The sequence below is a fragment of the Rattus norvegicus genome, chromosome 8 (assembly GCF_021556685.1).
Source record: "Rattus norvegicus strain SHRSP/BbbUtx chromosome 8, alternate assembly SHRSP_T2T, whole genome shotgun sequence".
In the NCBI taxonomy this organism is placed as follows: Eukaryota; Metazoa; Chordata; class Mammalia; order Rodentia; family Muridae; genus Rattus; species Rattus norvegicus.
Genome location: NC_141541.1, coordinates 108,984,802 through 109,011,194, shown reverse-complemented (window position 1 = coordinate 109,011,194; position 26,393 = coordinate 108,984,802). Strand labels below are relative to the sequence as shown.

The window sequence follows — 26,393 nt, the reverse complement described above, 5'->3', positions numbered from 1 at the left end:
GCCTGTTTCCTTTGTTCCACAGGTTCATACTTAAAAGAACTTCCCCCACATTTCACTTAAATATTTAGATAAGAGATTTAGGATTTCTGACTTATGTACTCTAGATGAGACTTTAGGATGCCATAATAACTGTAGGGACCTCTGGACAAGGTAGACTCATGTTGTCTATGAAACATGAATCTCAGAACCTCTAAGGATGCCTGTGGTAAACAGACTTGGCACTTTTATCTTTTGCCCCCCTGCGTACTCTGTTATGTATTAAATTACATGACAAAAGATCAACAGACATCAAAATAGGGAAATTGTAATCAATATAATCAATCACACTGGTCCTGAAGAGGGAAGGAAATAAGCAAACAAACCAAAGAGATGCAGCAGGGAAAAAAAGCACATGAAAAACTTGAAGCTTTAGAGGAACCTTACCCTCCACTGCTCGGAGATGAAAGGAGTGGCCAACGAAAGCAGCACGTGGCCTCTAGGACCTGAGCAATATCTCTTCTCCCCAAACCAACACCCAACAAAAAAAGACCACGGGAATATATAGGTACACAGGAATCATTTCTGCCAACAATCTGAGTGATTAAGGAACCTGGTCACTCTAGAGCCTCCCAAAGGAGCTGACTCCTTTTAGACCTTCCTAGATGTTAAGAAAAGATCAATGGACAAGATATAAATTGACAATTTTGTTTTATCCCAAACACACCTCTTGAAACAGAGTTGCTGTGTACCCCTACTTTCCTCCAACTCACTCTGTAAGGCAGGCTGACCTTGAACTCAAGACATCCACCTGCCTTTGCCTCCCTAGTGCTGTGATTAAAGTCCTACACCACCACTGCCCAGCATAAATGGACATTTTAAAATTACTGCATTTATGTTTCTTTGTAACAGTGTTTATAAAACCTAACATAAAAATAATTTTTCAGTCACAAAAATTAGAGATTTTAATTTGCCTAAGATTACCTGACCAGTAACTGAGTTTTGTCATTTATTTCAGGAGTATTGTTTTCTTTTTGTGTTTCCTTGCTTCTCTTAAAATCTTCTGCCAATGTGATTCAGTACATACAAAGTAGCAGCAGAAGGGACGAAAAAATAAAGGTACCAATGCTGCTTACCATAGGCCTAAGAAGTTCTGTGATCCATACACATTTCATATATAAAATGGGTCCTGGAACTCACTACTCCTAAACCTCCTGCCTCCACTGTTCAAGTAATGGGATTGCAGGCATTTAATACCACGCCCAGCTCACTGTCAGTAACTGCTGCTGCTAGCATTCACACCTAAGTATGGCTTGTGCTCTTAAGCACTGATGAAGACAACAGGAGTAAAAGCACAGAGTACAGAAAGCTGAACATCTAGAAAAAGACAATTTCCCTGACGTAACTAAAACAGAAAACACTACGTTCTTTCTACATAGTTTCAACGAATTACTTGGTTCTGGACTTGCTTATTATATTTATACAATTATAGCAAATAGCAATTACTGATTTTTGAAAGCATGGTCTAAATTAAACTATACCTCAAAGTTCTGGACTGCCCAAAGAAAAGTCCCATGTTAGCCAGAAATGGCTATGCTCAGTAAATGAAGAGAAGCTACCCAAAGAATACATGGCTTGGACTGCATGATATAGCAAATCTGAGGGGTACAGTACCTAGAGTCTCAGCTAAAGCTGTCCTCAAGGTGCAAGTTTTTCAAGGGAGAGCTAAACAGAACTCTTCCATGACTGTCACAGACATAACATTCTACAGCCATTAAAGAAACTTTATGAGGATAGGGAAGATTTTCAGCTGATCAATTGCCTTCCTTCAGCTCTTTATTGCCCATGTAAATAGGTGGACAAGGTAGCACATGGCTATAATCCCTAGCACTACAGAGGAAGACCCCAACTAGATGAACTGGGCAGCTCCAGCAAAAATAAGATGGAGAGCAACTGAACCAGCTTCTAATCTCCACACAGACACACAGACACACAGACACCAGTACGCAAATGTTCAGACATACATGAATACATTCATGACCACAAACCAAAGGAGAGAAGTTGAAAAGGAGAAAATTAACAACTATCAGAGTTTGTCTGTCAGTTTAAAATTCCAATTTTCTTCATTCCCAGGCTGGCCTCAAATTCAAAGCCCTCCACATGAGTATGTGAGACCTGAGATGACACACCCATAAAACTAACTGCATCATTAGTTCCCAGGAAGACTGTTGAAGCTACTAAGAAATAATTAAAAAATACTGAGGCTTCTTCACCCTTTTTTTTTTTTCTTTTCTTTTTTTCAGAGCTGGGTACCGAACCCAGGGCCTTGCGCTCGCTAGGCAAGCGCTCTACCACTGAGCTAAATCCCCAACCTTCTTCACCCTTTTTTAACTACAGAAGTTCTATTATTTTTCTACAAAATCTACTTGAACATAAAGCATCAAGACTTAAAAAATAGAAAATTATTAATGTCACTACAACAAACGTTCCATTAAAATGGAATGGAAACATTTAATTTTCATATTTGAGAAACACACACACACACCAAGAGTGGGGGAAGACAAAGGAAGAATATCAGCATGAAATGTTAACAGTGGTTATCCTCCTGTTCAAAAGATAGGGTTGTTTTTTTTTGTTTTTTTGATTTTGGTTTTTTGGGGGTTTTTTGTTTTTCTTTTCTTTTCTTTCTTTTTTTTTTTTTTTTTGCTTATATCTTCTATACTTTCTCAACTTACTCAAATTGTAAGACTATAGTAATACAAATTATAAGAGTTTTGTAATAATAATTATTTTTTAATTTTAAGTCTCATGGACAGAGGCTGAAGTGATGAACTGATTTTACTCACAATGTGAGCTACATTACAATATAGAAAAAATCTTAAAGCTACTGTGTGTAATTTAGTAGCAGAACACTTGCCAAGAATGCATTAAGGCCTTTGTCTTGCTACCTAACATGGCAAAAAGCAAAATAGAAAATAATTGTATATCTTATGAACTATTGGCAAAACTACACTTGTAAATTATAAATTTATAAATTTATCTCCAAACAAATTCTGCTTGTCAAGGTATAATATTTGTGTTAAGTATTCTACTTAACATCTTTAAAACAACTAGTGAAATTATGACTTTTATTAGCAGCACACAAATGACTGAAATATATACTTTTCTAGAAATTTTAAGTAAATATCTGGTTTTAGCCAAATTATTTATCAATTATTTCTATTTTATAGAATCATATAATAGCAACTCTAAGAACTGTGATAATTACACAATCTTAGTTTCCCCCAATCCTATGAAAAGAAAACTTCTAGAATTCCCATTTAGTTAAAAAATTAATATATGAACCCAAGGTCACCAAATGAAAACAGACAGCAATGCAAGGAAAAACTAATTTGTAGCTTATATTCAAATATGGCTAATGTTACAAAAGTCCCTCACAGGCTAATCCAGTTGTACATTGATCCCGAGATGATGGCAACATTTCAAGAAGTTACAGAATCTTTAATTGAAGGAATCTCCCACTTATGGAAATGGGTCATGATGGAGAAGAGAAGGTATAAGAGTTTTAAGGCAGCAGGACCACTTCCTCTATCTGCTTCCTATTCACAGAGATGTAAACCCTGTCACAGGTATGACTTCCCTGCCATTATGGACTACATAACACCTAAAATGGTGAGTCAGCATAAATCCTTTCCCCCTCACATTGCTTGAGATAGTTCTTGGTAGCAATGATAAAATTAAATAAACAACAAACAGTGTCTAGAAAATTTGCATATATCAAGACCCTAATTTATCAGTACAATCGCATGCATTAAAAGATCTTTAATGATAGAACCTCTCCATTTTTTAATCAACTTTTATTTCACAGTAGTTCTATATCTCAGTATGTGCTAGGATCTATGTTAACCAATAGCATTAAGATTAATTAGACTATACAGTTTGGGGAGAATTTTGCCTGTTTTTTCTTACACCTATAAAAATTATGCCTGAGGAGGATGATTCAGTGGTTAAAAGCACTGGATGCTCCTCCAGAAAACCTGGGTTTGACTCCCAGCACCCACATGGTTGTTCACTATCTGTATCACCAGTTTAAGGATATCTGACAGCCCCCCTCTTCTGGCATCTAAGGACACCACGCCCACACATTATATAGACATAAATGCAAGGAAACATTGACACACATAAAATTAATTAACTTATTTATTATTTAAAACTATGCCAAGAACAGATCTGAGACAACAGAGTACAGGACATCACATTAAACCTGCTAGATGTAGGCATTTTAGAAGGGATTATAATGAACTTCTATATTACTTTATATTACTTTAGACAAAATAGACACTTTAATAATAGCAAGACTTCCTAAACATGTCTTTTCAATTATTTGTCTTCTTTGTACTTTACGGTTCTCTGTTTACATTTCATTTCCATGGATAAAAAGTATTTTGCAGCTTCTTGAAATAATAGTGTTCCCTTGATTTCTCAGAAGTTCCTTGTTAATACAGAAAAATTCTACTTATTTTTACATGCTGGTTTTTAATTGAGCCACTTTACTGAATTTGTTCATCAGCAATACAGACTTTGGTTGAATTTGTTGGGGAAATCATTTGTTAGGAAACTATAAGCAATGTGACTTAATTTGTTTCTTTTTCTTTTACTTGATTTATTATTAGATCTAACAAAAACTTTCAGTACTGCCAGTACTGGAGATCAAACCCAAGGCATTCTTCCACTCAACTATAGCTCCAATGAGCATTAATAAAAAACAGTATGATAGGGGCTGGGGATTTAGCTCAGTGGTAGAGCGCTTACCTAGGAAGCGCAAGGCCCTAGGTTCGGTCCCCAGCTCCGAAAAAAAGAACAAAAAACAAAAAAAAAGTATGATAAACTATGAAAAAATAGTTCTATAAAAAAGATAAACTATTATGGTAAGGTAGAAATTTAATTTAAAATAATGCATTGAAATGAAAAGGCCATCACTCACTGATGCAAGCATAGAACAAAATCTAAAAGAATAAATCATAAATACATCTTCAGTGACTTCTGATATAGTAAAAAAGGAGACAAGCTGATTTACATAACTCAAACACTACTAAAGTATATTTCTGATTTTTCATTCAAATAAACATCCAGAAATACTTTTTCACTTAATCACTGTACCAGTATCTAGTTTTACAGTCCACACACATGCACCTAATTATACTAATAGAAATGTCATGAAAATCAAGACTCCCCCAGAAAAAGAAATTTACAAACTGAAAATTGTACTAAATGTATCAGTTAAAATAGAAATAATACTCAACTATTATGCATATGAAAACAAGTATACAGTCTTTTCTAGTACAATGGAAGACCTCAGATTTAAAGCCAGGGACCAACACTAAATAAGAATATATACTGAAAATTAAATCTTTAGAGCTTCTAGAACCAATTTTAGTTATATATTCCAGATATGTTATATACCTAAATAGACATATTCAGTGAATGTTCTTTTACCAATGAAATAGAGAGAAATCAAATATCATAATTTTTTTATATTTTCTACTTTTTGTTTTCATATTGCTAAGGATAGAATCGCAAAACCTGGCATATACATGGCAAATGTTCTATCACTGAGTCATCCTTGACCCATACCATTTTCAAGATCCATACATTTCTCATAAAATTTTATCACATAACACACAAAAATTTCACAAGCAATGGGTTATTATCAAGATGTTAAAAAAAAAAAGATCAGCAAGATAACATTTAGCACATTTTAACTCTACCCAAACTCTATCCTCACCAAAACCATACTAGGTAAGAAAGATATATACAATGTCACGTCCTATTCAAAAGAAAAAAAGAAGGCATAAGAACTTTTATTACAGCTAATCTTCTGATTTTTAAGGTTAGCAATATCATAAAGTCATAAACCATCATGAAAAATCTGACTAAACTAGTAATTCATGTAAAGAAAAGAACATAACATAATACAGAACATATTTAATGGAGTATTTAAGTTCACTAACTGATAGAAAAAAGAACTCTGTAAGACTAGATCTCATTTATATTAGTTGAAGTAGCTTATACAATGTAGTATTTTGAAAATATCCTAACAGGTAGTAAAGAATAGTCCTTTCTATTCTACTAAAAAGGGGATGAGAAGAAATAGTTGTAATACTAAAAGTAGATAGATTCCCAACCTTAAAACACAAGGTAAATTCATTTTATTTTACAGTCCATGAAAAGAATCATTGTTGATTTTAGACAGTACATAACTGAATTAAAACAAAAGAAAAAATATCAAAAACTGCCAAAACAGAAAGTGGTGGTTTTACACTAAAAAGATGTTTTGATATTAGGTGAAGGACATAGAATGACTAGGTTTGCTGACAATTTACAATTGCAGTTAGCACTTTAAATATCTTCACTGTGTGGTAGATAAAACTGAATACATCATGGGCCTGATATAAGCTGATATTTTCTTTTTTAAAAGAGATGAGAGAAATGAAAAAATAATCAATAGTAAAATTAAAATAATTTGAAAGTTTAAAATGTTTTAATTACATGATTAGAAATCGTGCTCTATAGAAAATTTAGAAAACGTGAATAAACCGAACCCAACAGTGGTAGCATACAAGAAGTCACTATATCATTACCTCAATTACTCCAACTTGCCATCATAAGCAATACCTAACACAAAGAAACAAAGAAACTAAAGAAAGAAATTGCAAGGTTACACTACACCATAGATCACAGGCATATACAGAGTATTTTACCTAAATACTTAAGCATAAATTTTGTTGAGTAGCCTATGAAACTTTCTCCAAAAATTAGACCACATTTTAGTCGAGAACAAGTCTTAACAAATACGAATAGAAAAATGTAAATAAATTTGTTCATCTTAACCTATCATAATAGAATAAATAGCAAGAAAATTATACAAACAAATTGATACTGAAAATATGCTCTTGGATTATCAGTCACAAAAATCAAAGACTAAGTTTTTAAGACCCTCAAATTAAATGAAAATAAAAATACAACGTGACAGAACTTAAGACACAGCCAAAGAGATTTAAAGTATACAGATATAGAACTCAAAATAATGATACACCTCAAAATTTTAGAAAAGAAAGGGAGGGAAAGCCAAACTTAAAGGTAAGGAGAAATAAAGCTAACAACAGAAATTAATGAAGTAAGACACCAAAACAAAAATATCGATACCAAAGAAAAAAGTTAGTTCTTTTAAAAAGGTAAAAACAGATCATCAAATCTTTACAGAAATTAACCAAGAAAGGGAGAAAACCAAACCAATCAAATACCAATAAAACAGAGCACAATAATAACACCAACAATGAAATTTCAAGAATTTCTTAAGAGAATATTTTGAAAATTCATATTTCAATAAACTAAAACCCTAAAAGAAATATGTAAGCTCCTAGATACTATCTAAATTAAATGATGAACATAATTATACTTAGACTGTAACAGGCAATGATACTGAAACTAGTAATCCAACAAAGTAAACCCCAGAACTGAAGTACTACTGCATCCTACCGGACCTTTAAAGAAGTAACACCAACTTTCCTTCAATACTCCATAAAATAGAGGGGGATGAATGCTGATATCCTACTTAGGATTACTATAGCTGTGATAAAACACCAGAGCCAAAAGCAACTTGAGAAGGAAAAGGTTTATTTTACCTTTCTTATATAGTCTGTCATCCAGGAAAGTCAGTGCTAGAACTCGTAACAGGAACCTGGAAGCAGGAAATGAAGCAGAGGACATGGAGAAGCGCTGCTTACTGCCTTGTTGCTCTTTGCTTACTCAGTTGTCTTCCCTCTCACCCCCATACGTGTCTGGCTGTATGTATATCTTTGCAAGTGTGCCGGAACTGCTGGAATTGGACTTACAAATAGTTTTGAGCTGTGATGTGGTGTGGTGAACTAAATCCAGGTCTTCTGAAAAAGCATCCAGTGCTTTTAAGCTCTGACTCATCTCTTTAGCCCCCCAGTTTGTTTTCTTACACACCCAAAGACCTCTTCAGGAATGGCACCTGGGCTCTTACACATCAATCACTAACCAATGAAAAAGCCCTCACAGACTTGGGAACCAAACTAATGGAGGCACTTTCCCAATTGAAATTTCTTCTTAGATGACACTGGCTTTGTATCAAGTTTACTAATGATGACGGTGGTGGTGGTGGTGGTGGTGGTGGTGGTGGTGGTGGTGGTGGTGGTGGTGGTGGTGGTGGTATAATGAACCAGCACAGGTACCAAGCTCATTTTATAAAGCCAGAAAATCCTGGAACCAAAAACTAAATAAAGGCACACAAGACAACAAAATACTATATAGCAATTTCCCTAATGACCATAAGTACAAAAATTAATATCAGCTTTATTATGATTGCTAAAACTTGCCAACAATCAAGATGTACTTCAGTAGTTAGCTGGAAAAATAAACTGTGATATAATCAGACAATATAGAATGTTACTCACGGCTAAAGAAGACAAACTATAAAGCATAAAAGACATCAAGAAATCTTAAATAGATGTTGCTAAATTAAAGAAACCAATATAAAAAGGCCATAAAGTGTATGGTTCTTACTGATAGCATTCTAACAAAACTACAAAGACTAAGAACTATCAGAGAGAGGCTGGAGAGATAGCTCAGTGGTTAAGAGCACTGGTTGCTCTTCCAGGGATCCTAAGTTCAATTCCGAGCAACCACATGGTGGCTCACACTATATGTAATGGGATCCAATGCCCTCTTCTGGTGTGTCTGAAGACAGTGACAGTGTACTCATATACATAAAGTAAATAAACCTTTGAAAAAAAGAACTACCAGTGACTGCTAAGAATAACTATGCACAGCACAGAGGTTTTTACATAGTAGCAGAACCAGTGTGTATGGCTCTATGCTGTTTATTAGTCAAAACCCACAGAAAGTACACCACCAAGAATTAACCCTCAGGTAAAGCACAAACAAGGTTAAAAAAAAAAAAAAAAAAGAGATGTCACTGAACATTCATCCACTGTAATACTAATGTGCTACCGCTGATTCTAAAGACAGTGCATGGAGGTGGAAAGGGTAAACATGGTGCTTTCTGCTCAGTATTATTTAAATCTAAAACGTCCCTTTAGAAAAAGTAATCAAGTATTAAAAACCGTAGATAGCTACATGGATGAATCTCAAATTAAATTTAGTGAAAGGGTCCAGGTCAAAAATACTAGATACTTCACAATTTATAAGCATTGTGGTAAGTCAGAACACAGAAAAATAAAAGATAGTAAGACCTAAGAGAAATATTCAAGCTCTTAACCACTTTTGATGCTGATTGTTAGACATCTTTTTTGTATAAATTATACTTTGTGAATCATACCTCAATAAACCCATTATAGAAAGCACTGGGAAAGAATACTGTCTTTAACATTTCTGAAGGTTTCCTTTTCGTGAGCAAACATTTATGGTATCTAGGATTTTTCACTGTAAATAAACTTTGAAAGTTTATTTCAGATTGCAAAAAGCACAGCACTATCTTTTATAAATTAAAACTTCTATAAAGTATGTATTCTCCAAATTAAGCAAGTGGGTCCCATCACTAATCAGGACCAAATTCTCAAAGTGTGATCCCTGGATTTGTTTACTTGAGAACTTGTCAGAAACACAAAAAACAAAGGCCCACTTTTAACTACAAATAGCCAATTCTCCAGTCTCTGAGTCTCCAGATGACTAACACAGTTTTAAACTCTATACCAATGAAACATTAGTTGGGGTAGGAGATTGCTGCCTTCAATATGGCTTTAAATCCTAAAGTGATTCTAAGATACAGCGAAAGTTAGTTTCAATATACTAAATCTTGGGTGGGGAGTCAGATATCAATTTTTTTTTTCTTTTTTCCTTTTTCAGTACAGGACTTCTCTGTGTAGCTCTAGCTGTCCTGGAACTCCATCTGTAAACCAGTCTGGCCTCAAATTTACAGAGATCCTCCTGCCTCTGCCTCCTTTCCTAAGTGCTGGGATTAAAACCATGTGCTACCATCAAAACGATCATCCATCATGATCAAGGAGGCTTCATCCCAGGCATGCAGGGATGGTTTAATATACAGAAAACCATCAACGTAATCCACTATATAAACAAACTGAAAGATAAAAACCATTAGATGCCGAGAAAGCATTTGACAAAATTCAACACCCCTTCATGATAAAAGTCCTGGAAAGAACAGGAATTCAAGGCCCATACCTAAACATAGTAAAAGCCATATACAGCAAACCAATAGCTAATATTAAACTAAATGGAGAGAAACTTGAAGCAATCCCACTAAAATCAGGGACTAGACAAGGCTGCCCACTCTCTCCCTACTTAGTCAACATAGTTCTGAAGTCCTAGCCAGAGCAATCAGACAACAAAAGGAGATCAAAGGGATAAAGATTGGAAAGAAAGAAGTCAAAATATCACTACTTGCAGACGATATGATAGTATATTTAAGTGATCCCAAAAGTTCCACTAGAGAACTACTAAACCTGATAAACACCTTCAGCAAAGTGGCTGGGTATAAAATTAACTCAAATAAATCAGTAGCCGTCCTCTACACAAAGGAGAAACAAGCCGCAAAAGAAATTAGGGAAACGACACCCTTCATAATAGTCCCAAATAATATAAAATACCTCGGTGTGACTTTAACCAAGCAAGTTAAAGATCTGTATGATAAGAACTTCAAGCCTATGAAGAAAGAAATCGAAGATCTCAGAAGATGGAAAGATCTCCCATGCTCATGGATTGGCAGGATCAATACACTAAAAGTGCCCATTTTACCAAAAGCGATCTACAGATTTAATGCAATCCCCATCAAAATTCCAACCCAATTCTTCAGAGAGTTAAACAGAACAATTTGCAATTCATCTGGAATTAAAAAAAAAAAAACCCAGGATAGCTAAAACTATCCTCAATACTTCTGGGGTAATCACTATCCCTGAACTGAAGCAGTATTACAGAGCAATAGTGATTTAAAAAAATGCATGGTACTGGTACAGAGAGACAGGCAGATAGAGCAGTGGAATAGAATTGAAGACGCAAAAATGAACCCACACACCTATGGTCACTTGATTTTTGACAAAGGAGCCAAACCATCCAATGGAAAAAAGATAGCCTTCTCAGCAAATGGTGCTGGTTCAACTGGAGGTCAGCATGTAGAAGAATGCAGATTGATCCATCCTTATCACCCTGTACAAAGCTTAAGTCCAAGTGGATCAAGGACCTCCACATCAAACCAGACACACTCAAACTAATAGAAGAAAAAGTGGGGAAGCATCTCGAACACATGGGCACTGGAAAAAATTTCCTGAACAAAACACCAATGGCTTATGCTCTAAGATCAAGAATCGACAAATGGGATCTCATAAAACTACAAAGCTTCTGTAAGGCAAAGGACACTGTGGTTAGGACAAAACGGCAACCAACAGATTGGGAAAATATCTTTACCAATCCTACAACTGGTAAAGGGCTTATATCCAAAATATACAAAGAACTCAAGAAGTTAGACCACAGGGAGACAAATAACCCTATTAAAAATGGGGTTCAGAGGGGTTGGGGATTTAGCTCAGTGGTAGAGCGCTTGCCTAGGAAGCCCAAGGCCCTGGGTTCAGTCCCCAGCTCCGAAAAAAAGAACCAAAAAAAAAAAAAATGGGGTTCAGAGCTAAACAAAGAATTCACAGCTGAGGAATGCTGAATGGCTGAGAAACACCTAAAGAAATGTTCAACATCTTTAGTCATAAGGGAAATGCAAATCAAAACAACCCTGAGATTTCACCTCACACCAGTGAGAATGGCTAAGATCAAAACCTCCAGCGACAGCAGATGCTGGTGAGGATGTAGAGAAAGAGGAACACTCCTCCATTGTTGGTTGGATTGCAGACTGGTAAAACCATTCTGGAAATCAATCTGGAGGTTCCTCAGAAAACTGGACATTGAACTACCTGAGGACCCAGCTATACCTCTCTTGGGCATATACCCAAAAGATGCCCCAACATATAACAAAGACACATGTTCCACTATGTTCATAGCAGCCTTATTTATAATAGCCAGAAGCTGGAAAGAACCCAGATGACCTTCAATAGAGGAATGGATACAGAAAATGTGGTACATCTACACAATGGAATATTACTCAGCTATCAAAAACAATGACTTCATGAAATTCATAGGCAAATGGTTGGAACTGGAAAATATCATCCCGAGTAAGGTAAACCAATCACAGAAAAACACACATGTATGCACTCATTGATAAGTGGATATTAGCCTAAATGCTTGAATTACCCTAGATGCACAGAATACAGGAAACTCAAGAAGGATGACCAAAATGTGAATGCTTCACTCCTTCTTTAAAAGGGGAACAAGAATACCCTTGGGAAGGAATAGGGAGGCAAAGTTTAGAACAGAGGCTGAAGGAACGCCCATTCAGAGCCTGCCCCATGTGTGGCTCATACATATACAGCCACCCAATTAGATAAGATGGATGAAGCAAAGAAGTGCAGGCCGACAAGAACCAGATGTAGATCTCTCCTGAGAGACACAGCCAGAATACAGCAAATACATAGGCGAATGCCAGCAGCAAACCACTGAACTGCGAACGGGAACCCCGTTGAAGGAATCAAAGGGCTGAAAGAGCTTGAAGGGGCTTGAGACCCCATATGAACAACAATGCCAACCAACCAGAGCTTCCAGGGACTAAGCCACTATCCAAAGACTATACATGGACTGACCCTGGGCTCCAACTGCATAGGTAGCAATGAATAGCCTGGTAAGAGCACCAGTGGAAGGGGAAGCCCTTGGTCCTGCCAAGACTGAACCCCCAGTGAACGGGATTGTTGGGGGGAGAGCGGTAATGGGGGGAGGATGGGGAGGGGAACACTCATATAAAAGGAGAGGGAGAGGAGTTAAGGGGATGTTGGCCTGGAGACCAGGAAAGGTAATAACAATTGAAATGTAAATAAGAAATACCCAATTTAATAAAGATGGAGGAAAAAAAAAACCATGTGATACAAATTCTTAAAGCTAGAGAGAGGGGTTGGGGATTTAGCTCGGTGGTAGGCAAGAGCAAGGTCCTGGGTTCGGTCTCCAGCTCCGAAAAAAAGAAAAGGAAAAAAAAAAGAAAAGAAAACCGAGAGAGAGAGAGGGGGGGGGGCTAAGAAAGTGCTGACAAAGATGATGTTCCCATAAAGACTCTAAGTATCTTTATTACCTAGCTTTTACATCAATCCAACCAGCCTGTCTTAGTGATTGAATGAAGAAAACTGTTTTCTATTTGTTTATATCAGTGGTTCTCAACCTTCCTAATGCTGCGACCCTTTAACACAGTTCATGTTGATGTGGCCCTCAACCATTAAATTCTTTTATTGCTACTTCATAAGTGTAATTTTTCTACTTTTATGAATCATAAGTACCTATGTTTTTGAATGGTCTATAAGCTACCCCATGAAAGTATCAGTGGACCCCCAAAGGGGTTGAGACCCCACAAGTTGAACACCACTGGTCTACATAAACATTCCAACAGAACTAAACTTCCTGAATTTCGAAACATGCTAATTACTGTTTGTGTACCAGCTGGTTCAAGATTTCAATCTACATTGCTAATTCATCATTTTGGGGGTAATGTAAAAGGAAGAAAGGTTAATTGGTTGTTTCTAACGACAGTGTCTCTTACTGCAAGTCAGGCTGACCTCGAACTCAATAGAAAGTGCACGTTTACCTAGTACTTTCTATATTCTCCTGTCTCAACCTATGTTCTTGAAATCCAATGAGCCACCATGCCTGGCTCTGATCATTTTCTGATGTAATTAAGAATATCTTCCATTCTACTGTCAGGGAAAAAAGTTGGTGGCAGGAACAATGGGAAAATCAACTCTTAAAAAACAGTCTCGGGGCTGGGGATTTAGCTCAGTGGTGGAGCGCTTACCTAGGAAGCGCAAGGCCCTGGGTTCGGTCCCCAGCTCCGAAAAAAAGAACCAAAAAAAAAAAAAAAAAAGTCTCTTGGGGTTGGGGATTTAGCTCAGTGGTAGAGCACTTGCCTAGAAAGCGCAAGGCCAGCTCTCTGCTCCTCCCTGTTCCAGAGACAGCCGCATCTTCTTGTGCAGTGCCAGCCTTGTCTCATAGACAAGATGGTGAAGGTCGGTGTGAACGGATTTGGCCATATCGAACGCCTGGTTACCAGGGCTGCCTTCTCTTGTGACAAAGTGGACATTGTTGCCATCAACGACTCCTTCATTGACCTCAACTACATGGTCTACATGTTCCAGTATGACTCTACCCACAGCAAGTTCAACAGCACAGTCAAGGCTGAGAAAGGGAAGCTTGTCATCAACAGGAAGCCCATCACCATCTTCCAGGAGCGAGATCCCGCTAACATCAAATGGGGTGACGCTGGTGCTGAGTATGTCGTGGAGTCTACTGGCGTCTTCACCACCATGGAGAAGGCTGGGCCTCACCTGAAGGGTGGGGCCAAAAGGGTCATCATCTCTGCCCCTTCCACTGATGCCCCCATGTTTGTGATGGGTATGAACCACAAGAAATATGACAACTCCCTCAAGATTGTCAGCAATGCATCCTGCACCACCAACTGCTTAGCCCTCTGGCCAAGGTCATCCATGACAACTTTGGCATCGTGGAAGGGCTCATGACCACAGTCCATGCCATCACTGCCACTCAGAAGACTGTGGATGGCCCCTCTCGAAAGCTGTGGCGTGATGGCCATGGGGCAGCCCAGAACATCATCCCTGCATCCACTGGTGCTGCCAAGGCTGTGGGCAAGGTCATCCCAGAGCTGAACGGGAAGCTCACTGGCATGGCCTTCCGTGTTCCTACCCCCAATGTATCCGTTGTGGATCTAACATGCCGCCTGGAGAAACCTGCCAAGTATGATGACATCAAGAAAGTATTGAAGCAGGCGGCCGAGGGCCCACTAAAGGGCATCCTGGGCTACACTGAGGACCAGGTTGTCTCCTGCGACTTCAACAGCAACTCCCACTCTTCCACCTTTGATGCTGGGGCTGGCATTGCTCTCAATGACAACTTTGTAAAGCTCATTTCCTGGTATGACAATGAATACGGCTACAGCAACAGGGTGGTGGACCTCATGGCCTACATGGCCTCCAAGGAGTAAGAAACCCTGGACCACCCAGCCCAGCAAGGATACTGAGAGCAAGAGAGAGGCCCTCAGTTGCTGAGGAGTCCCCATCCCAACTCAGCCCCCAACACTGAGCATCTCCCTCACAATTCCATCCCAGACCCCATAACAGGAGGGGCCTAGGGAGCCCTCCCTTCTCTCTTGAATACCATCAATAAAGTTCGCTGCACCCTCAAAAAAAAAAAAAAAAAAAAAGAAAGCGCAAGGCCCTGGATTCGGTCCTCAGCTCCGAAAAAAAGAAAGAAAAAAGAAAAAAAAAAAAAGTCTCTTTAAATTCCTAAGTAACTCGTTTGGTTTTAGAGGGAGATAATCTGGCTGCGATTATTTCTATATTAAGTATCTTTAATGTTTCCCTAGAAAATCAATTTTTTTTCAATATATAAAAGAAATTGGTCAGTCAGGTACTGGTGGCATGTGCCATTAATCCCAGCACTCCAGAAGAAGAGGTAGGTAGGTGGATCTCTGTGAATTAAAAGCCAGCTAAGTCTACACAGAGAAACTTTATCTGAAAAACAAAAAACAAAAACAAAAGTCAAGTGCATTTCCTTATCATCCCAAGACCCCGTGCGTGTGTGCGTGTGTGTGTGTGTGTGTGTGTGTGTGTGTGTGTGTGTGTGTGTAGATAGACAGACAGCGAGACAGACAGACAGTAGCCTGGTATTAAGACAGAGACTTTAAAAAGCTGATTTCTTTGTTTTCGTTAGGTAATCTGTCATATCATAGCCAATTACAACGTTTATTTTCTTATTTAACTAAAGTAGTATCTTTTTCATTCTCTTTCTTCTTTACAGACTGTTTTTTAAAGTGAGAAAGACATTTTTTTCAGGTCATGTACACTGGAAGGAAGGAAGAGAAGGATCATGAGTACAAAATGAAGTACACAGTGAGTCTAAGCTAGCCCAAGCTGTATAGCAAGACCCTGTTCTCTAGAAAAGTAAAAGAGGACAGGCAGCCATAGCACATGACTTTAATCTCAACACTCAGGATACAGGCAGTGGATCTATGTGAGTTCAAAGCCACTGATCTACCAACTGAGTTCCTGCACAAGCAGGGCTATACAAAGAAACCCTGTTTTCAAACAAACAAACAATGAATAAATAAGTAAAACCAAATGGGAGTAGGAATATGAATTTGATTATACATATATTACAGCTATATAAAAAGTACAGAAAAAATTACTTGAATACTATAGTATTCCACAACATATATATATAGTTTTTAATTAAATTCACAAAACCCACAGAATATTCTAGAGCAAGCAAACTATTTATTAGAATAACTATACACAAAGGCTATTAAAACCAGGCCCAGATAACAGTGGAAGAATTATTTCTTAAAAATTATGAGACTAATCAAATTTTTACTGTCGGAATAGAAAGTCTATAAAATTTAAGAAATTTACTTTCTTAGACTAGGAATCAAAGAACAATACAATTCACAAATCATACTTTCTGCTAAATCTTTTATTAAAGGAGTATTAAAGTTTTTACTTTAGTTAATCCTCATTCACAACAATCTAAGATGTCGTGGATGGATATCTTTAATTTCAATAATTAAGAACATTATAAACATTTGATTTTTCTCAAAATATACAAGTTTTATCCTAAAAAGTTCATATCATAGTTTATCATTCTACTTTCATTTAAATAAAAGAAAGCCAAGAGTTAGAATGAAGGCTGTCAGTAAAGTGTTTGCTGCCCAAGCTTGAGGGCTTGAGTTTGATTCACAAGACTGGGTAGGTGGTAACAGTTAATCTAACTGAACAGGGCAGTTCCAGATTCAAAAAAAAGACACTGTCTCAAAATATACAGTAGAGTTCTACAGAAGGAGTCAATATCAACCTATGACCTCAATACCTATCCGTCATGGATGCTCATGCACATGAGTATGTACACATATACATACACATAAAGAAAGCCACAATTTTTCTAAAGAAAATATAAAATAACCATCTCCCAAAGTTTTGAGTAAGAGGTAAAGAAACAAAGGTATCTTTCAAATATCTAAACATGCACTCAACTCTGGAAGGAGTTAAAGATAGGTTATTAAAAACTAAGTACAGAGCTTCCAGGGACTAAGCCACTACCTAAAGACTATACATGGACTGACCCTGGACTCTGACCTCATAGGTAGCAATGAATATCCTAGTAAGAGCACCAGTGGAAGGGGAAGCCCTGGGTCCTGCTAAGACTGAACCACCAGTGAACTAGACTGTTGGGGGGAGGGCGGCAATGGGGGGAGGGTTGGGAGGGGAACACCCATAAGGAAGGGGAAGGGGGAGGGGGATGTTTGCCTGGAAACCGGGAAAGGGAATAACACTCGAAATGTATATAAGAAATACTCAAGTTAATTAAAAAAAAAAAAAAAACTAAGTAAGAGAAATGGCTTATACAAGAAATCTAAGTATGAGAAATGCCTTATAAGTTTATCTAGAACTAATAACAAGTGGTAAGAACTACAATTTTTGCTTTGTTTTTGAGGATCACTCATTATTCTAGACTGGCTTTCTTCTACAATAGAAACTCTGATCATACTGTGAACCCCAAGATTGTATAGTGGAAATACCTGTCTCTAGTTGTGGTGTGGCTCAGCTAGTATACACCTTTAATCCAAGTACTTTCTGTTTATTATAAACAAGATTAAATAAAATCAATCACAAATTAATTAAGGCAGGCCAAACAACCAATTGCCAGGGAGTGAACATTTAAAAAACAAAAAACAAAAAACAATAGAGAGTAAAAAAAAGTCAGGAGGGCTAATAGAGAGAAACACAGAAAGTGGAAAGGAGGGATATTTAGTTTGAAATTTTTTTTAAGACAAAACAGGGAAGAAGAACAAACTCTTTCATTCTGGGACGCTGGTTGAGGAGAAAAGTCGGCTGGATGTTTTCTTTGCTTGTCTAAGCTAGCAGGCTTTCGCCTCAGCATCTGGCTCCTGAGTCTTCATTTGGTAAAACTGAGCAATTGGGATTTTGTCTTAAAAACGACACTGATCTTCCTGCCTTCACTATCCAAGTGTGAGTACTACAAAGGGGCACCACCATGCCCATGTAAGAATGGAAATTAATGACCAGAAAGCTCTTACTGAACATAAGAGTACTAATTTTCTGCAAGTTAAGAGATTTTAATACTAAACCAGACTAACATGTAAGTACAGTAAGTCATACGCTATACACAAACTTCACTTGTCCTCAAAGGATAAAACCCTTTAAAATGTTTCAGATGTCATGTTGTGGTTGCTGTATGTATGTATATATGTATGTATATATGTATGTATGCATGCATGCATGTTTATAAAAGCATCCACGTGTACACTTATCTTTTATTTCTGGAAACAAGCCAAAATACTTGCACACAGCTATTATGGGAGTTTGAAGTGGCACTAAGGAGCTGTGGCCTTCTTGGAGTTGTGGCCTCTCGTTAGAGAAGTGTGTCACAATGGGCAGAGCTTGCCTTGCCCGGTATGAAGCAGCATAGTAGTCTCTCCTGGCTGCAGTCAGATCAAGATGCACAACTCCCAGCTCCTTCTCCAGGACCATGTCTGCTGATAACTGACTGACCCTCAGAAACTGATCCAGCCAGAATTAAATTTTGCCTTTATAAGAGTTGCCTTGGGGGGCTGGGGATTTAGCTCAGTGGTAGAGCGCTTACCTAGGAAGCGCAAGGCCCTGGGTTCAGTCCCCAGCTCCGGAAAAAAAAAAAAAAAGAGTTGCCTTGGTCATGGTGTCTCATCACAGCAATGAAACACTAAGACAGCTATGTACATTACGTTCTACTACTGAGTTATATCCTTAGCTAGTAATGGTAGTCTTTTTCCTTTTTTTAATTATAAAAGGAAGTTTATTTGGGATCTGGGAAGGAGGTCTGGGGAAGAGAGTAGCGGCAGAGAAAGAAAGGGAACAAAGAAAGACAGAAAGAGAGGAGAGACAAGAAGGGAAGAGGCAGGCTGGGAACACATTGGGGAGAAAGTAGAGAGGGAGGGAAGGAGAGAAGAAGGGAGGGAGAGGAAGGGAGGGAGGGAGGGAATAATGGCATTCTTATATGTAGTGAAACTAATAAAAAATTGTCAATTACTTACAGTTTATTAAACTGTATTTTAAATTTATAATAGTTTCATTTTTCAAAAGCTTTTTCTGTGGTCAAACACTGCACAGAATTTAATTCCTCTACCAATTGAAAAAAAGTAAAACCATCCTGGAATACACTATTTCTCATCCATCAGATAGGATTAAGAATTAAAGATTCATAATATTTAGAGTGAGCAACACTCAACCTGAAGGTAGGAATATAAAAAGGAGTTTTTATGAAAGCAAACTAAACAGAATCTGTCAAGATTTCTTTCTCTAAGAATCTAGTAAGCAGAAATACATTTACACAACAAGGATCTAAAAATAAAAGTGCTGCCAACCCTAGTATATTATCCATATAATACCAGTTTGGAGACTGAGGCAGGAGGATTGTTGGTTCGAGGCTAATTTACGCTACATAGAGTTGAAGGCTAGTCTGGGTTGTATATTAAGATTCTTCCTGAAGCAAATACTAATTAAAAGGATGCATCAACAAAAATATGGATTTTTTCAAAGAATTAAAATTCTGTGATGAGTTAACTGTCTGTTTATTATGGTGTTAGTCCTAAATATTTCCCCAAAGGTCAAGTGTTGAAGATTTAGTCCCTAACTGATAACACTACCAGTAGATGTGGGGCCTGATGATAGGAGGTAAGGTTACTAGGAAATTTTAAAATGGAGAAAAGAACCATGTTCCTTCTTGGCTCTCTTCTCTTCTCAGATGTCATAAATTAAGTAATCACCTCCTCATTCAAATGTACCCACCATGATGTTTCTGCTCACCACAGCCCAAAAGGAAATGAACCAAAAGATCATAGCCTGAAACCATAAACCAAAATAATCATCTCCTTTTAAACTGTTTATCTCAGATACTTTGTCACGGGACTAGAAAGATTAATATAAGACTTATCATACATGGAGATCATATGCATAAATCATCCTATGAAAATACTATGCAATTCTTAAAAAGAGCAAGGCTTGGGGCTAGAGAGATGGCTCAGTGGTTAAGAACATTTGCTGTTCTTGCAAAGTACCCAGGTTTAGTTCCAAACACCCACATAGTGACTCAAGACCACCTGTAATCCAGTTCTAGAAAACCAACCTGACACCCTCTTCTCACTTCCTTGGACACTGCATGTACATGGTGTACATACATACATACATACATGTAGGCAAACACATACTTAAAATAAGTCATTTCTAAAAAAAGAAAAAAGTATATCCATAAAAGTAACAAGATTCTCACAGTAAAAAAAAATGTATATGTATAGTATGAGCCTGCATTAGTTTTCTTGTCCCGCTATAACCAAAAGATACAAATTTGCTGAGTTAAAACAACAGAATTTGGGTTGGGACAAATAAATACTAGCTGACACACTGCACATTCTATCCTCTTTGGTTGGTTTGTTTTTGTTTCTGTTTTGAGACAAAATCTGGATTATGTAGCTCTGGCTGTCCTGGAACTCACTATGTAAACCAGGCTGTCCTTGAACTCACAGAAATCCACTTGCCTCTGCCTTCTGCATACTGGGATTAAAGGCATATGCCAAGACATCTGGCTCTATTCTCACTTTTAAAAAAAAGAACCTCATGTTTGCTTAGCATGCTCAAGGACCTAAATCCAATTTTGAGAATAAGAAGGAAGGAGAGACAATAGTGGAGAGGCTTTACTTCAGTGAAAATCATTACACACTAAGTTATCATAGGAAAATATTGTCTAAAGAATAAGAAGAAAAGCTTCTTCTGTCTTTTCAGAAAGATTCTAATGTCTGTATCCTATAATCGAAAGTATTAACATATAAAAGAACAGGAAGAACTGGTCCTGTTTCTTAGCTTTGCTACTTAACAAACAGTATATTCACCAGTTGTAAGCATATCTCTAAGCATCAATTTGCTCAACTGAAAACATAAAAATAATGCCAATTTTACCTGTCTTCTAAAGATTAAAAAAGACAATATGTCTTCAGTGGTTTCGCAATTTAATAATCACTGGACAAAAGGTAGTAGCTATTACAAAAACCACATGGCAAATCCCTTTCTTGTATCACTGAAATTTCAAATAAAGTCTGTTAAATTATGAAAATCATAAATAGTTATAATGTGAAGGTTAAATTTGACTTTGGCTCTGACATTAACCTAAGTTTATTCTTTTGCAATTTTAAAATGAAGAGTTGTATTTGATAAATACTGATCAGTATTAACTGGCTAAATTCACCTATCGTTACTTTTACTTCTAGATTAGTAGATCTTAGGTGAAGAAATTGTTCAGAGATGTTATAGAAAAGAACATAACAGGCTCCAAGAAAAATTCCTTTACTGAAACAATCATAGAGCTTACAGAACGTACTGGTACCAACTCCATGGTCCCCTTTTACTGAGGTTCTGCTGTTTTCAATTCTAGTCAACTATGGTGCAAAAACATTAAATAGGAAATTCCACCTAGGAAATTCCAAAAATACAAGTTTTGTAAGCTTTACACCACTTTGAATTGTATGTTGCAATCTGATACAGTTCATTTCACCCAAGATGTGAATGATTCCTTTGTCCAGCAAATTTACTGTAGAACAGTCACCTAGCATCCTGGGTGATCAAAAATGACTGCAGTGCTTTTGTTCAAATAGTACATTTTACTTAGTAAAGTACAAGATCATGGCAATTCCATGGTGACACACACCTGTAATTTAGCACTTGGAAACGAGACATGGGAGGATTACAAGGTCAAGAGCTCCCTGAGATACAGAGTAAAAACCCTCTCTCAAAAGAATCACACATTAAAACTAGGTATGCTAAAGAGTATGTTAAGATACTTTGAAAGAGAAAAGACAACTAGTCACATTACATTGCTTTAGTTGCTATATTTATTCAGCAATGGGGATTTGTAGTGGTCTAAATGAGACTGGCCCCATGAGCTCATCATATACTTTCATGCTTCTCTCCAGTAGCTGACTGGCAGGGAAGATTAGAAGGTGTGGCTTTGTTAGAGAAGGTGTGTCAACAGAAGTGGGCTTTGAAACTTTAAAAGAAATAGGCCCAATGTCTCTGTAAGTTTGTGTCTCCCCTCACAACCACCACCACCACCCACGCCATCCCCGCCCCCTCTGCTTGCCTGCCTGCCTGCCTGCCTGCCTCTGAGTCTACATCAGGGTATAAAACTCTCAGCTACTTTAACACAATACCTGCCAGTGTCCCACCATGTTCTCTATCATAATAATAATGGACTAAGCCTCAACTGTAAGCAAGCACCCAATTAAGAGTTGCCATGGTTATGGTGTCTCTTCACAGCAACAGAACACTAAAACAGTTATCAAACCAGTGCCTTACACATGCTAAGTACCTATCACTCATCTACACTCAATTCAAATTAATCAATTTGATATTAAGTATTATGATTAATCTTACTGCACCTAATTTAAAAAATAAACTTTTATTATAAGTATATGTATCACCACTATTCTTGGGTTTCAAGAATCTACTCAAGGATATAAAAATATATCCTCCATGGATAAGAGAGAGAATCACTACTATATTCCAGAACTCTAATGTCTAGTCAGACACATGGGATGCCCACACAATGCCTTACTGTGACACTGCTTACCGATGTTGAACAGCTGTCGTCCTTCACACAGCAGCTAAGCAGCAAGAGTCTAGGGAGCAGATCCTACCCCTGGTATGGCTAGCTTACAACTGTATACCATAAGTACCGTATCCAAAAATCTGCACCTGTGTTTTGGTATGTCCAATGAATTACTCTGTGTACATCCTCACAGACACTGACTGCTGTTTCAGCCCCACTCTGCTAAAGTTAAATGGCTTCCTCAGCAGCTTCCAAACACATGTAAGACACAAAACCCATTTGTCCCTTTCATTGTAAGAATCAAACACTCAAAAGAAGGGACAGGCCAGTGGCTGACTACAAAAATAACAGAAGTCAGTAACTACACACAAATAGTAAAGTGACTGGCACAGTTCCTTATTACTAATCACTTTAAATGTTAAATACCTAATTTCATAAAAGACAGATCAGTAGAATTGATTTCTTTTAAGACAATAAGCACAAATGGTTTCAAAATGAAAGAATGGGAAAAATCAGTGCAAACTAATAAAAAGAGCTAATGTGCTCATATTAATAGCAGACAAAATACATTTTAACCAAAGGCATGTGGATCAAAGGGTTAATTCATCAATACATAACAATTATGAACTTAGAAACCAAATAACTAAGAGAACTGAAAAGAGAAATAGGAAGGTTCCATATTTGAACACTTCATAATCTCACTTTCAATAATGGAAAAAATTTCTGAACTAAATATAAACAAAGAAACAGAAGTTCTGCAACAACACTATAAACAAATTAGACTTGGCACACACATCCAGAATATATCACTCAATATCAATAAACACGCATTCTTCTCCAATAAAACTAAAACTCATCAGAATACACCATACTTGGGGAACAAAACAATTCTCAATAAACTTAACCAGGTTAGAATTTATAATGAATTCTCTTCAACCACAACAGAATCAAATTAGGTCAATAGAAGAAAAAGTAAAAACTTCACAGTATAATCTAACCCTAAATAAGCAATGGATCAAAGCATAAATGATATGGACAACCTTACATTCAAAGAACTGGAACATCTAGATGAAATGAAAAAAAAAAAAAAGAAGAAGAAGAAGAAATTGCCATAGCTAACTTAAAATTCAACAGACCCATGGCAAGATAATAAATTAGTAGTAAAAAGCTTCCTCCCCACTCTCCCCAAAAAGTTTAAGGCCAAAGAGCTTTACTAGTAAATTTTATCAAACATCTAACACCCACTCCACTCGGGACTACTCAAACTCTTTCAGAAATTAGGATTCAACCAGGCGTGGTGGCTGAACTCATAATCCCAGCACTTAGGTGGGAGTAGTAGAAGGATCATTATAAGACCAAGGCTGGTCTTGTTTATATAGTGAGTATGGTGGTTTGAATGAGAATGAGCCCCATAGGGTCATCTATTTTAATGCTGTCCTGCAGTTGGTAGAACTGTTTGGGAAGGGTTGGGCGATGTATGTCACTGTTGTTTGGGGTTCTTAAGCCCTCACCATTCCCTGTTATCGTTTTCTTTCTTTTTTTTTTTTTTTTTTTTTTTTTTGGTTCTTTTTTTCGGAGCTGGGGATCGAACCCAGGGCCTTGCGCTTCCTAGGTAAGCGCTCTACCACTGAGCTAAATCCCCAGCCCCATCGTTTTCTTTCTTTAACTCACAATTATGTCTTAGGATTGAAACTCTCAGGAACTGCTCCAGTGTCATGCCTACCTGCCTATTTGCCATAACAGTCATAGACTCAACACTCCAAAGCCACAGGCCAGCCACCAATTAAATGCTTTCTTTTATAAACTGCCTTGGTCATGATGTTCCTCACAGTAATAGAAAAGTAAAATTTGAGGCCAGCTGAGACTACATGTTGAGAGTCAGCTTCAAAAACTACACACACACACACACACACACACACACACACACACACACACACAGTAAATAACTTTTGTTGTTAAAGGAGAAAAATTAGAAGAGGAAATAATAACACACTTGGTAACAGCAGCATGGTCCTAATCCTAGGGACGGATAAGAAACCCCAAGAAAACTAAAGACTAATACTCCTTGAATATGAAAAGCAAAAACTCAACAAAATATAAACAAACCAAGCACACAGGCACATTAAAAAGATTACATGCTGGAGATGGGAATACATTACTATAACCCCAGCACTCAGTAGGCAGAGGAAGGAAGACTATATCAAATTGGAGGCCAAGATAGTCTACATAAATAAAGCAAATTCCATGCAAGTCAGCCAAGCTTATAGACTAAGACCCTGTCTCAAAACAAATTGTACACCAAGACCAAGTGAAATTATACTAGAAATGCAAAAACAGTTCACTGTAAAATATCAATAATATACCACACTAGCAAAATAAGGAAGACACCACATGATCAAGACTATAGGCAAATATGAAAAGGCATTTGGGCAAGTTAACAGGGCTTTTTCAACAAGGAGGTACAGAAAGCTAACAGTTAACAATTGTTAATGGTAAGCCAGGTGTGGTAGCCTGCCTTTGATCCCAGCACTAGGGAAGAGGCGAGGAGATCGCTATGAGTTTGAGGCCTAGTCTATATAGCAAGTTTTAGGTCAGCCAGAATAATATACTTGAGATCCTGTCTCAAAAATAAAACAAAAAAATCATACTCAACAGTAAACAACTAAAAGCTCTTTTCTAAAATCAACAAAACCCAGGTGCCAAAGTGGCAGCATAATGGAAATTCTTAACATAAAACTGTGAGCAGGAAGATGCTTACCTCTACTTGTTGAAGCTATGATTCCAAAGAATCCACAAAAATAAAGAAAAAAAAAAAAAAAAAAGACAAGTGAATAGTCAAACTGGCCATAGCTATAGGATAAAAGACTAATAATAATAATAATAATAATAATAATAATAATAATAATAATAATTTCATTATACAATAATCCCACAAATAAATTATTTCACTTAAAACACCATCCAAAAGTTATAAAGTACAAAAAAAAGGAACACAAACTACACCAAGTCTTAGTAATGAAGGTTCAGAGAGCCATACAAAATAGCTAAAACTTGGAAATCTAAAACTTGACATACTGGCACATGTCTGAAGTTATAGCACTCAAATAGCAAAACAGAATAATAACTGCAAGTTCAAGGCCAACCCAGCTTAGGAAGACCCAGCTACATAGCAAGACCCAGCTAGAAAAAGTCAGGAAAGAGTAGGGAGGAGGAAGAAAGAGAAAAGAGAAAGAATGGGGGAGGGGTGGAGGAGACCAAATGCCTAACAGTTGATATAAATTAACAAAATAAATCTTTCTCACAATAAAAAAATTGAACTCTATCTCAAAAAGTAATGAAACAATGTGAATAATCTTCAAACATATTAAATGAAAAAGGTTATATTATATCATCTCAATTATGATGAAAAAGGCCAAGCAAATATGTAGTAACAGACTGGTATTTGTCTGGAAGTAGGAGCAAAAATTAGAACTGACTACAGATGAGCCTAGACTTTTCTTTCATAGATGATGAAAATTTTCCATTCTAAAATTAGATAGTAGTGGTGATCTTAATTTTCCAAATTATTTAAGAATCACTGAATTATGAACTTATAGCAAGATAATTGTACACTACAT

General features: G+C 37.1%; 1 protein-coding gene and 2 pseudogenes across 7 annotated transcripts in view; 2 read left to right on the top strand and 1 right to left on the bottom strand.

The window, feature by feature from the left end:
* Stag1 (STAG1 cohesin complex component) overlaps positions 1-26,393 on the bottom strand; it is a 383,606-nt gene that overhangs the window by 342,178 nt on the left and 15,035 nt on the right. The window contains exon 2 of one of the 6 annotated variants that reach the window (XM_087562318.1): positions 25,535-25,549. The exons of 4 other annotated variants lie outside the window; for them this stretch is intronic. The gene's annotated coding sequence lies outside the window, so the exon portion shown is untranslated. Of the gene's footprint in view, positions 1-7,661; positions 7,718-25,534; positions 25,550-26,393 lie in introns of all 6 variants that reach the window. One more of the 6 variants, XM_087562317.1, reaches the window with a different exon arrangement.
* On the top strand, positions 14,112-14,577 carry LOC148004315 (glyceraldehyde-3-phosphate dehydrogenase pseudogene; annotated as a pseudogene).
* LOC148004314 (glyceraldehyde-3-phosphate dehydrogenase pseudogene) lies at positions 14,622-15,219 on the top strand (annotated as a pseudogene). The gene has a single exon (XR_015627990.1). The product of XR_015627990.1 is annotated as a glyceraldehyde-3-phosphate dehydrogenase pseudogene (transcript).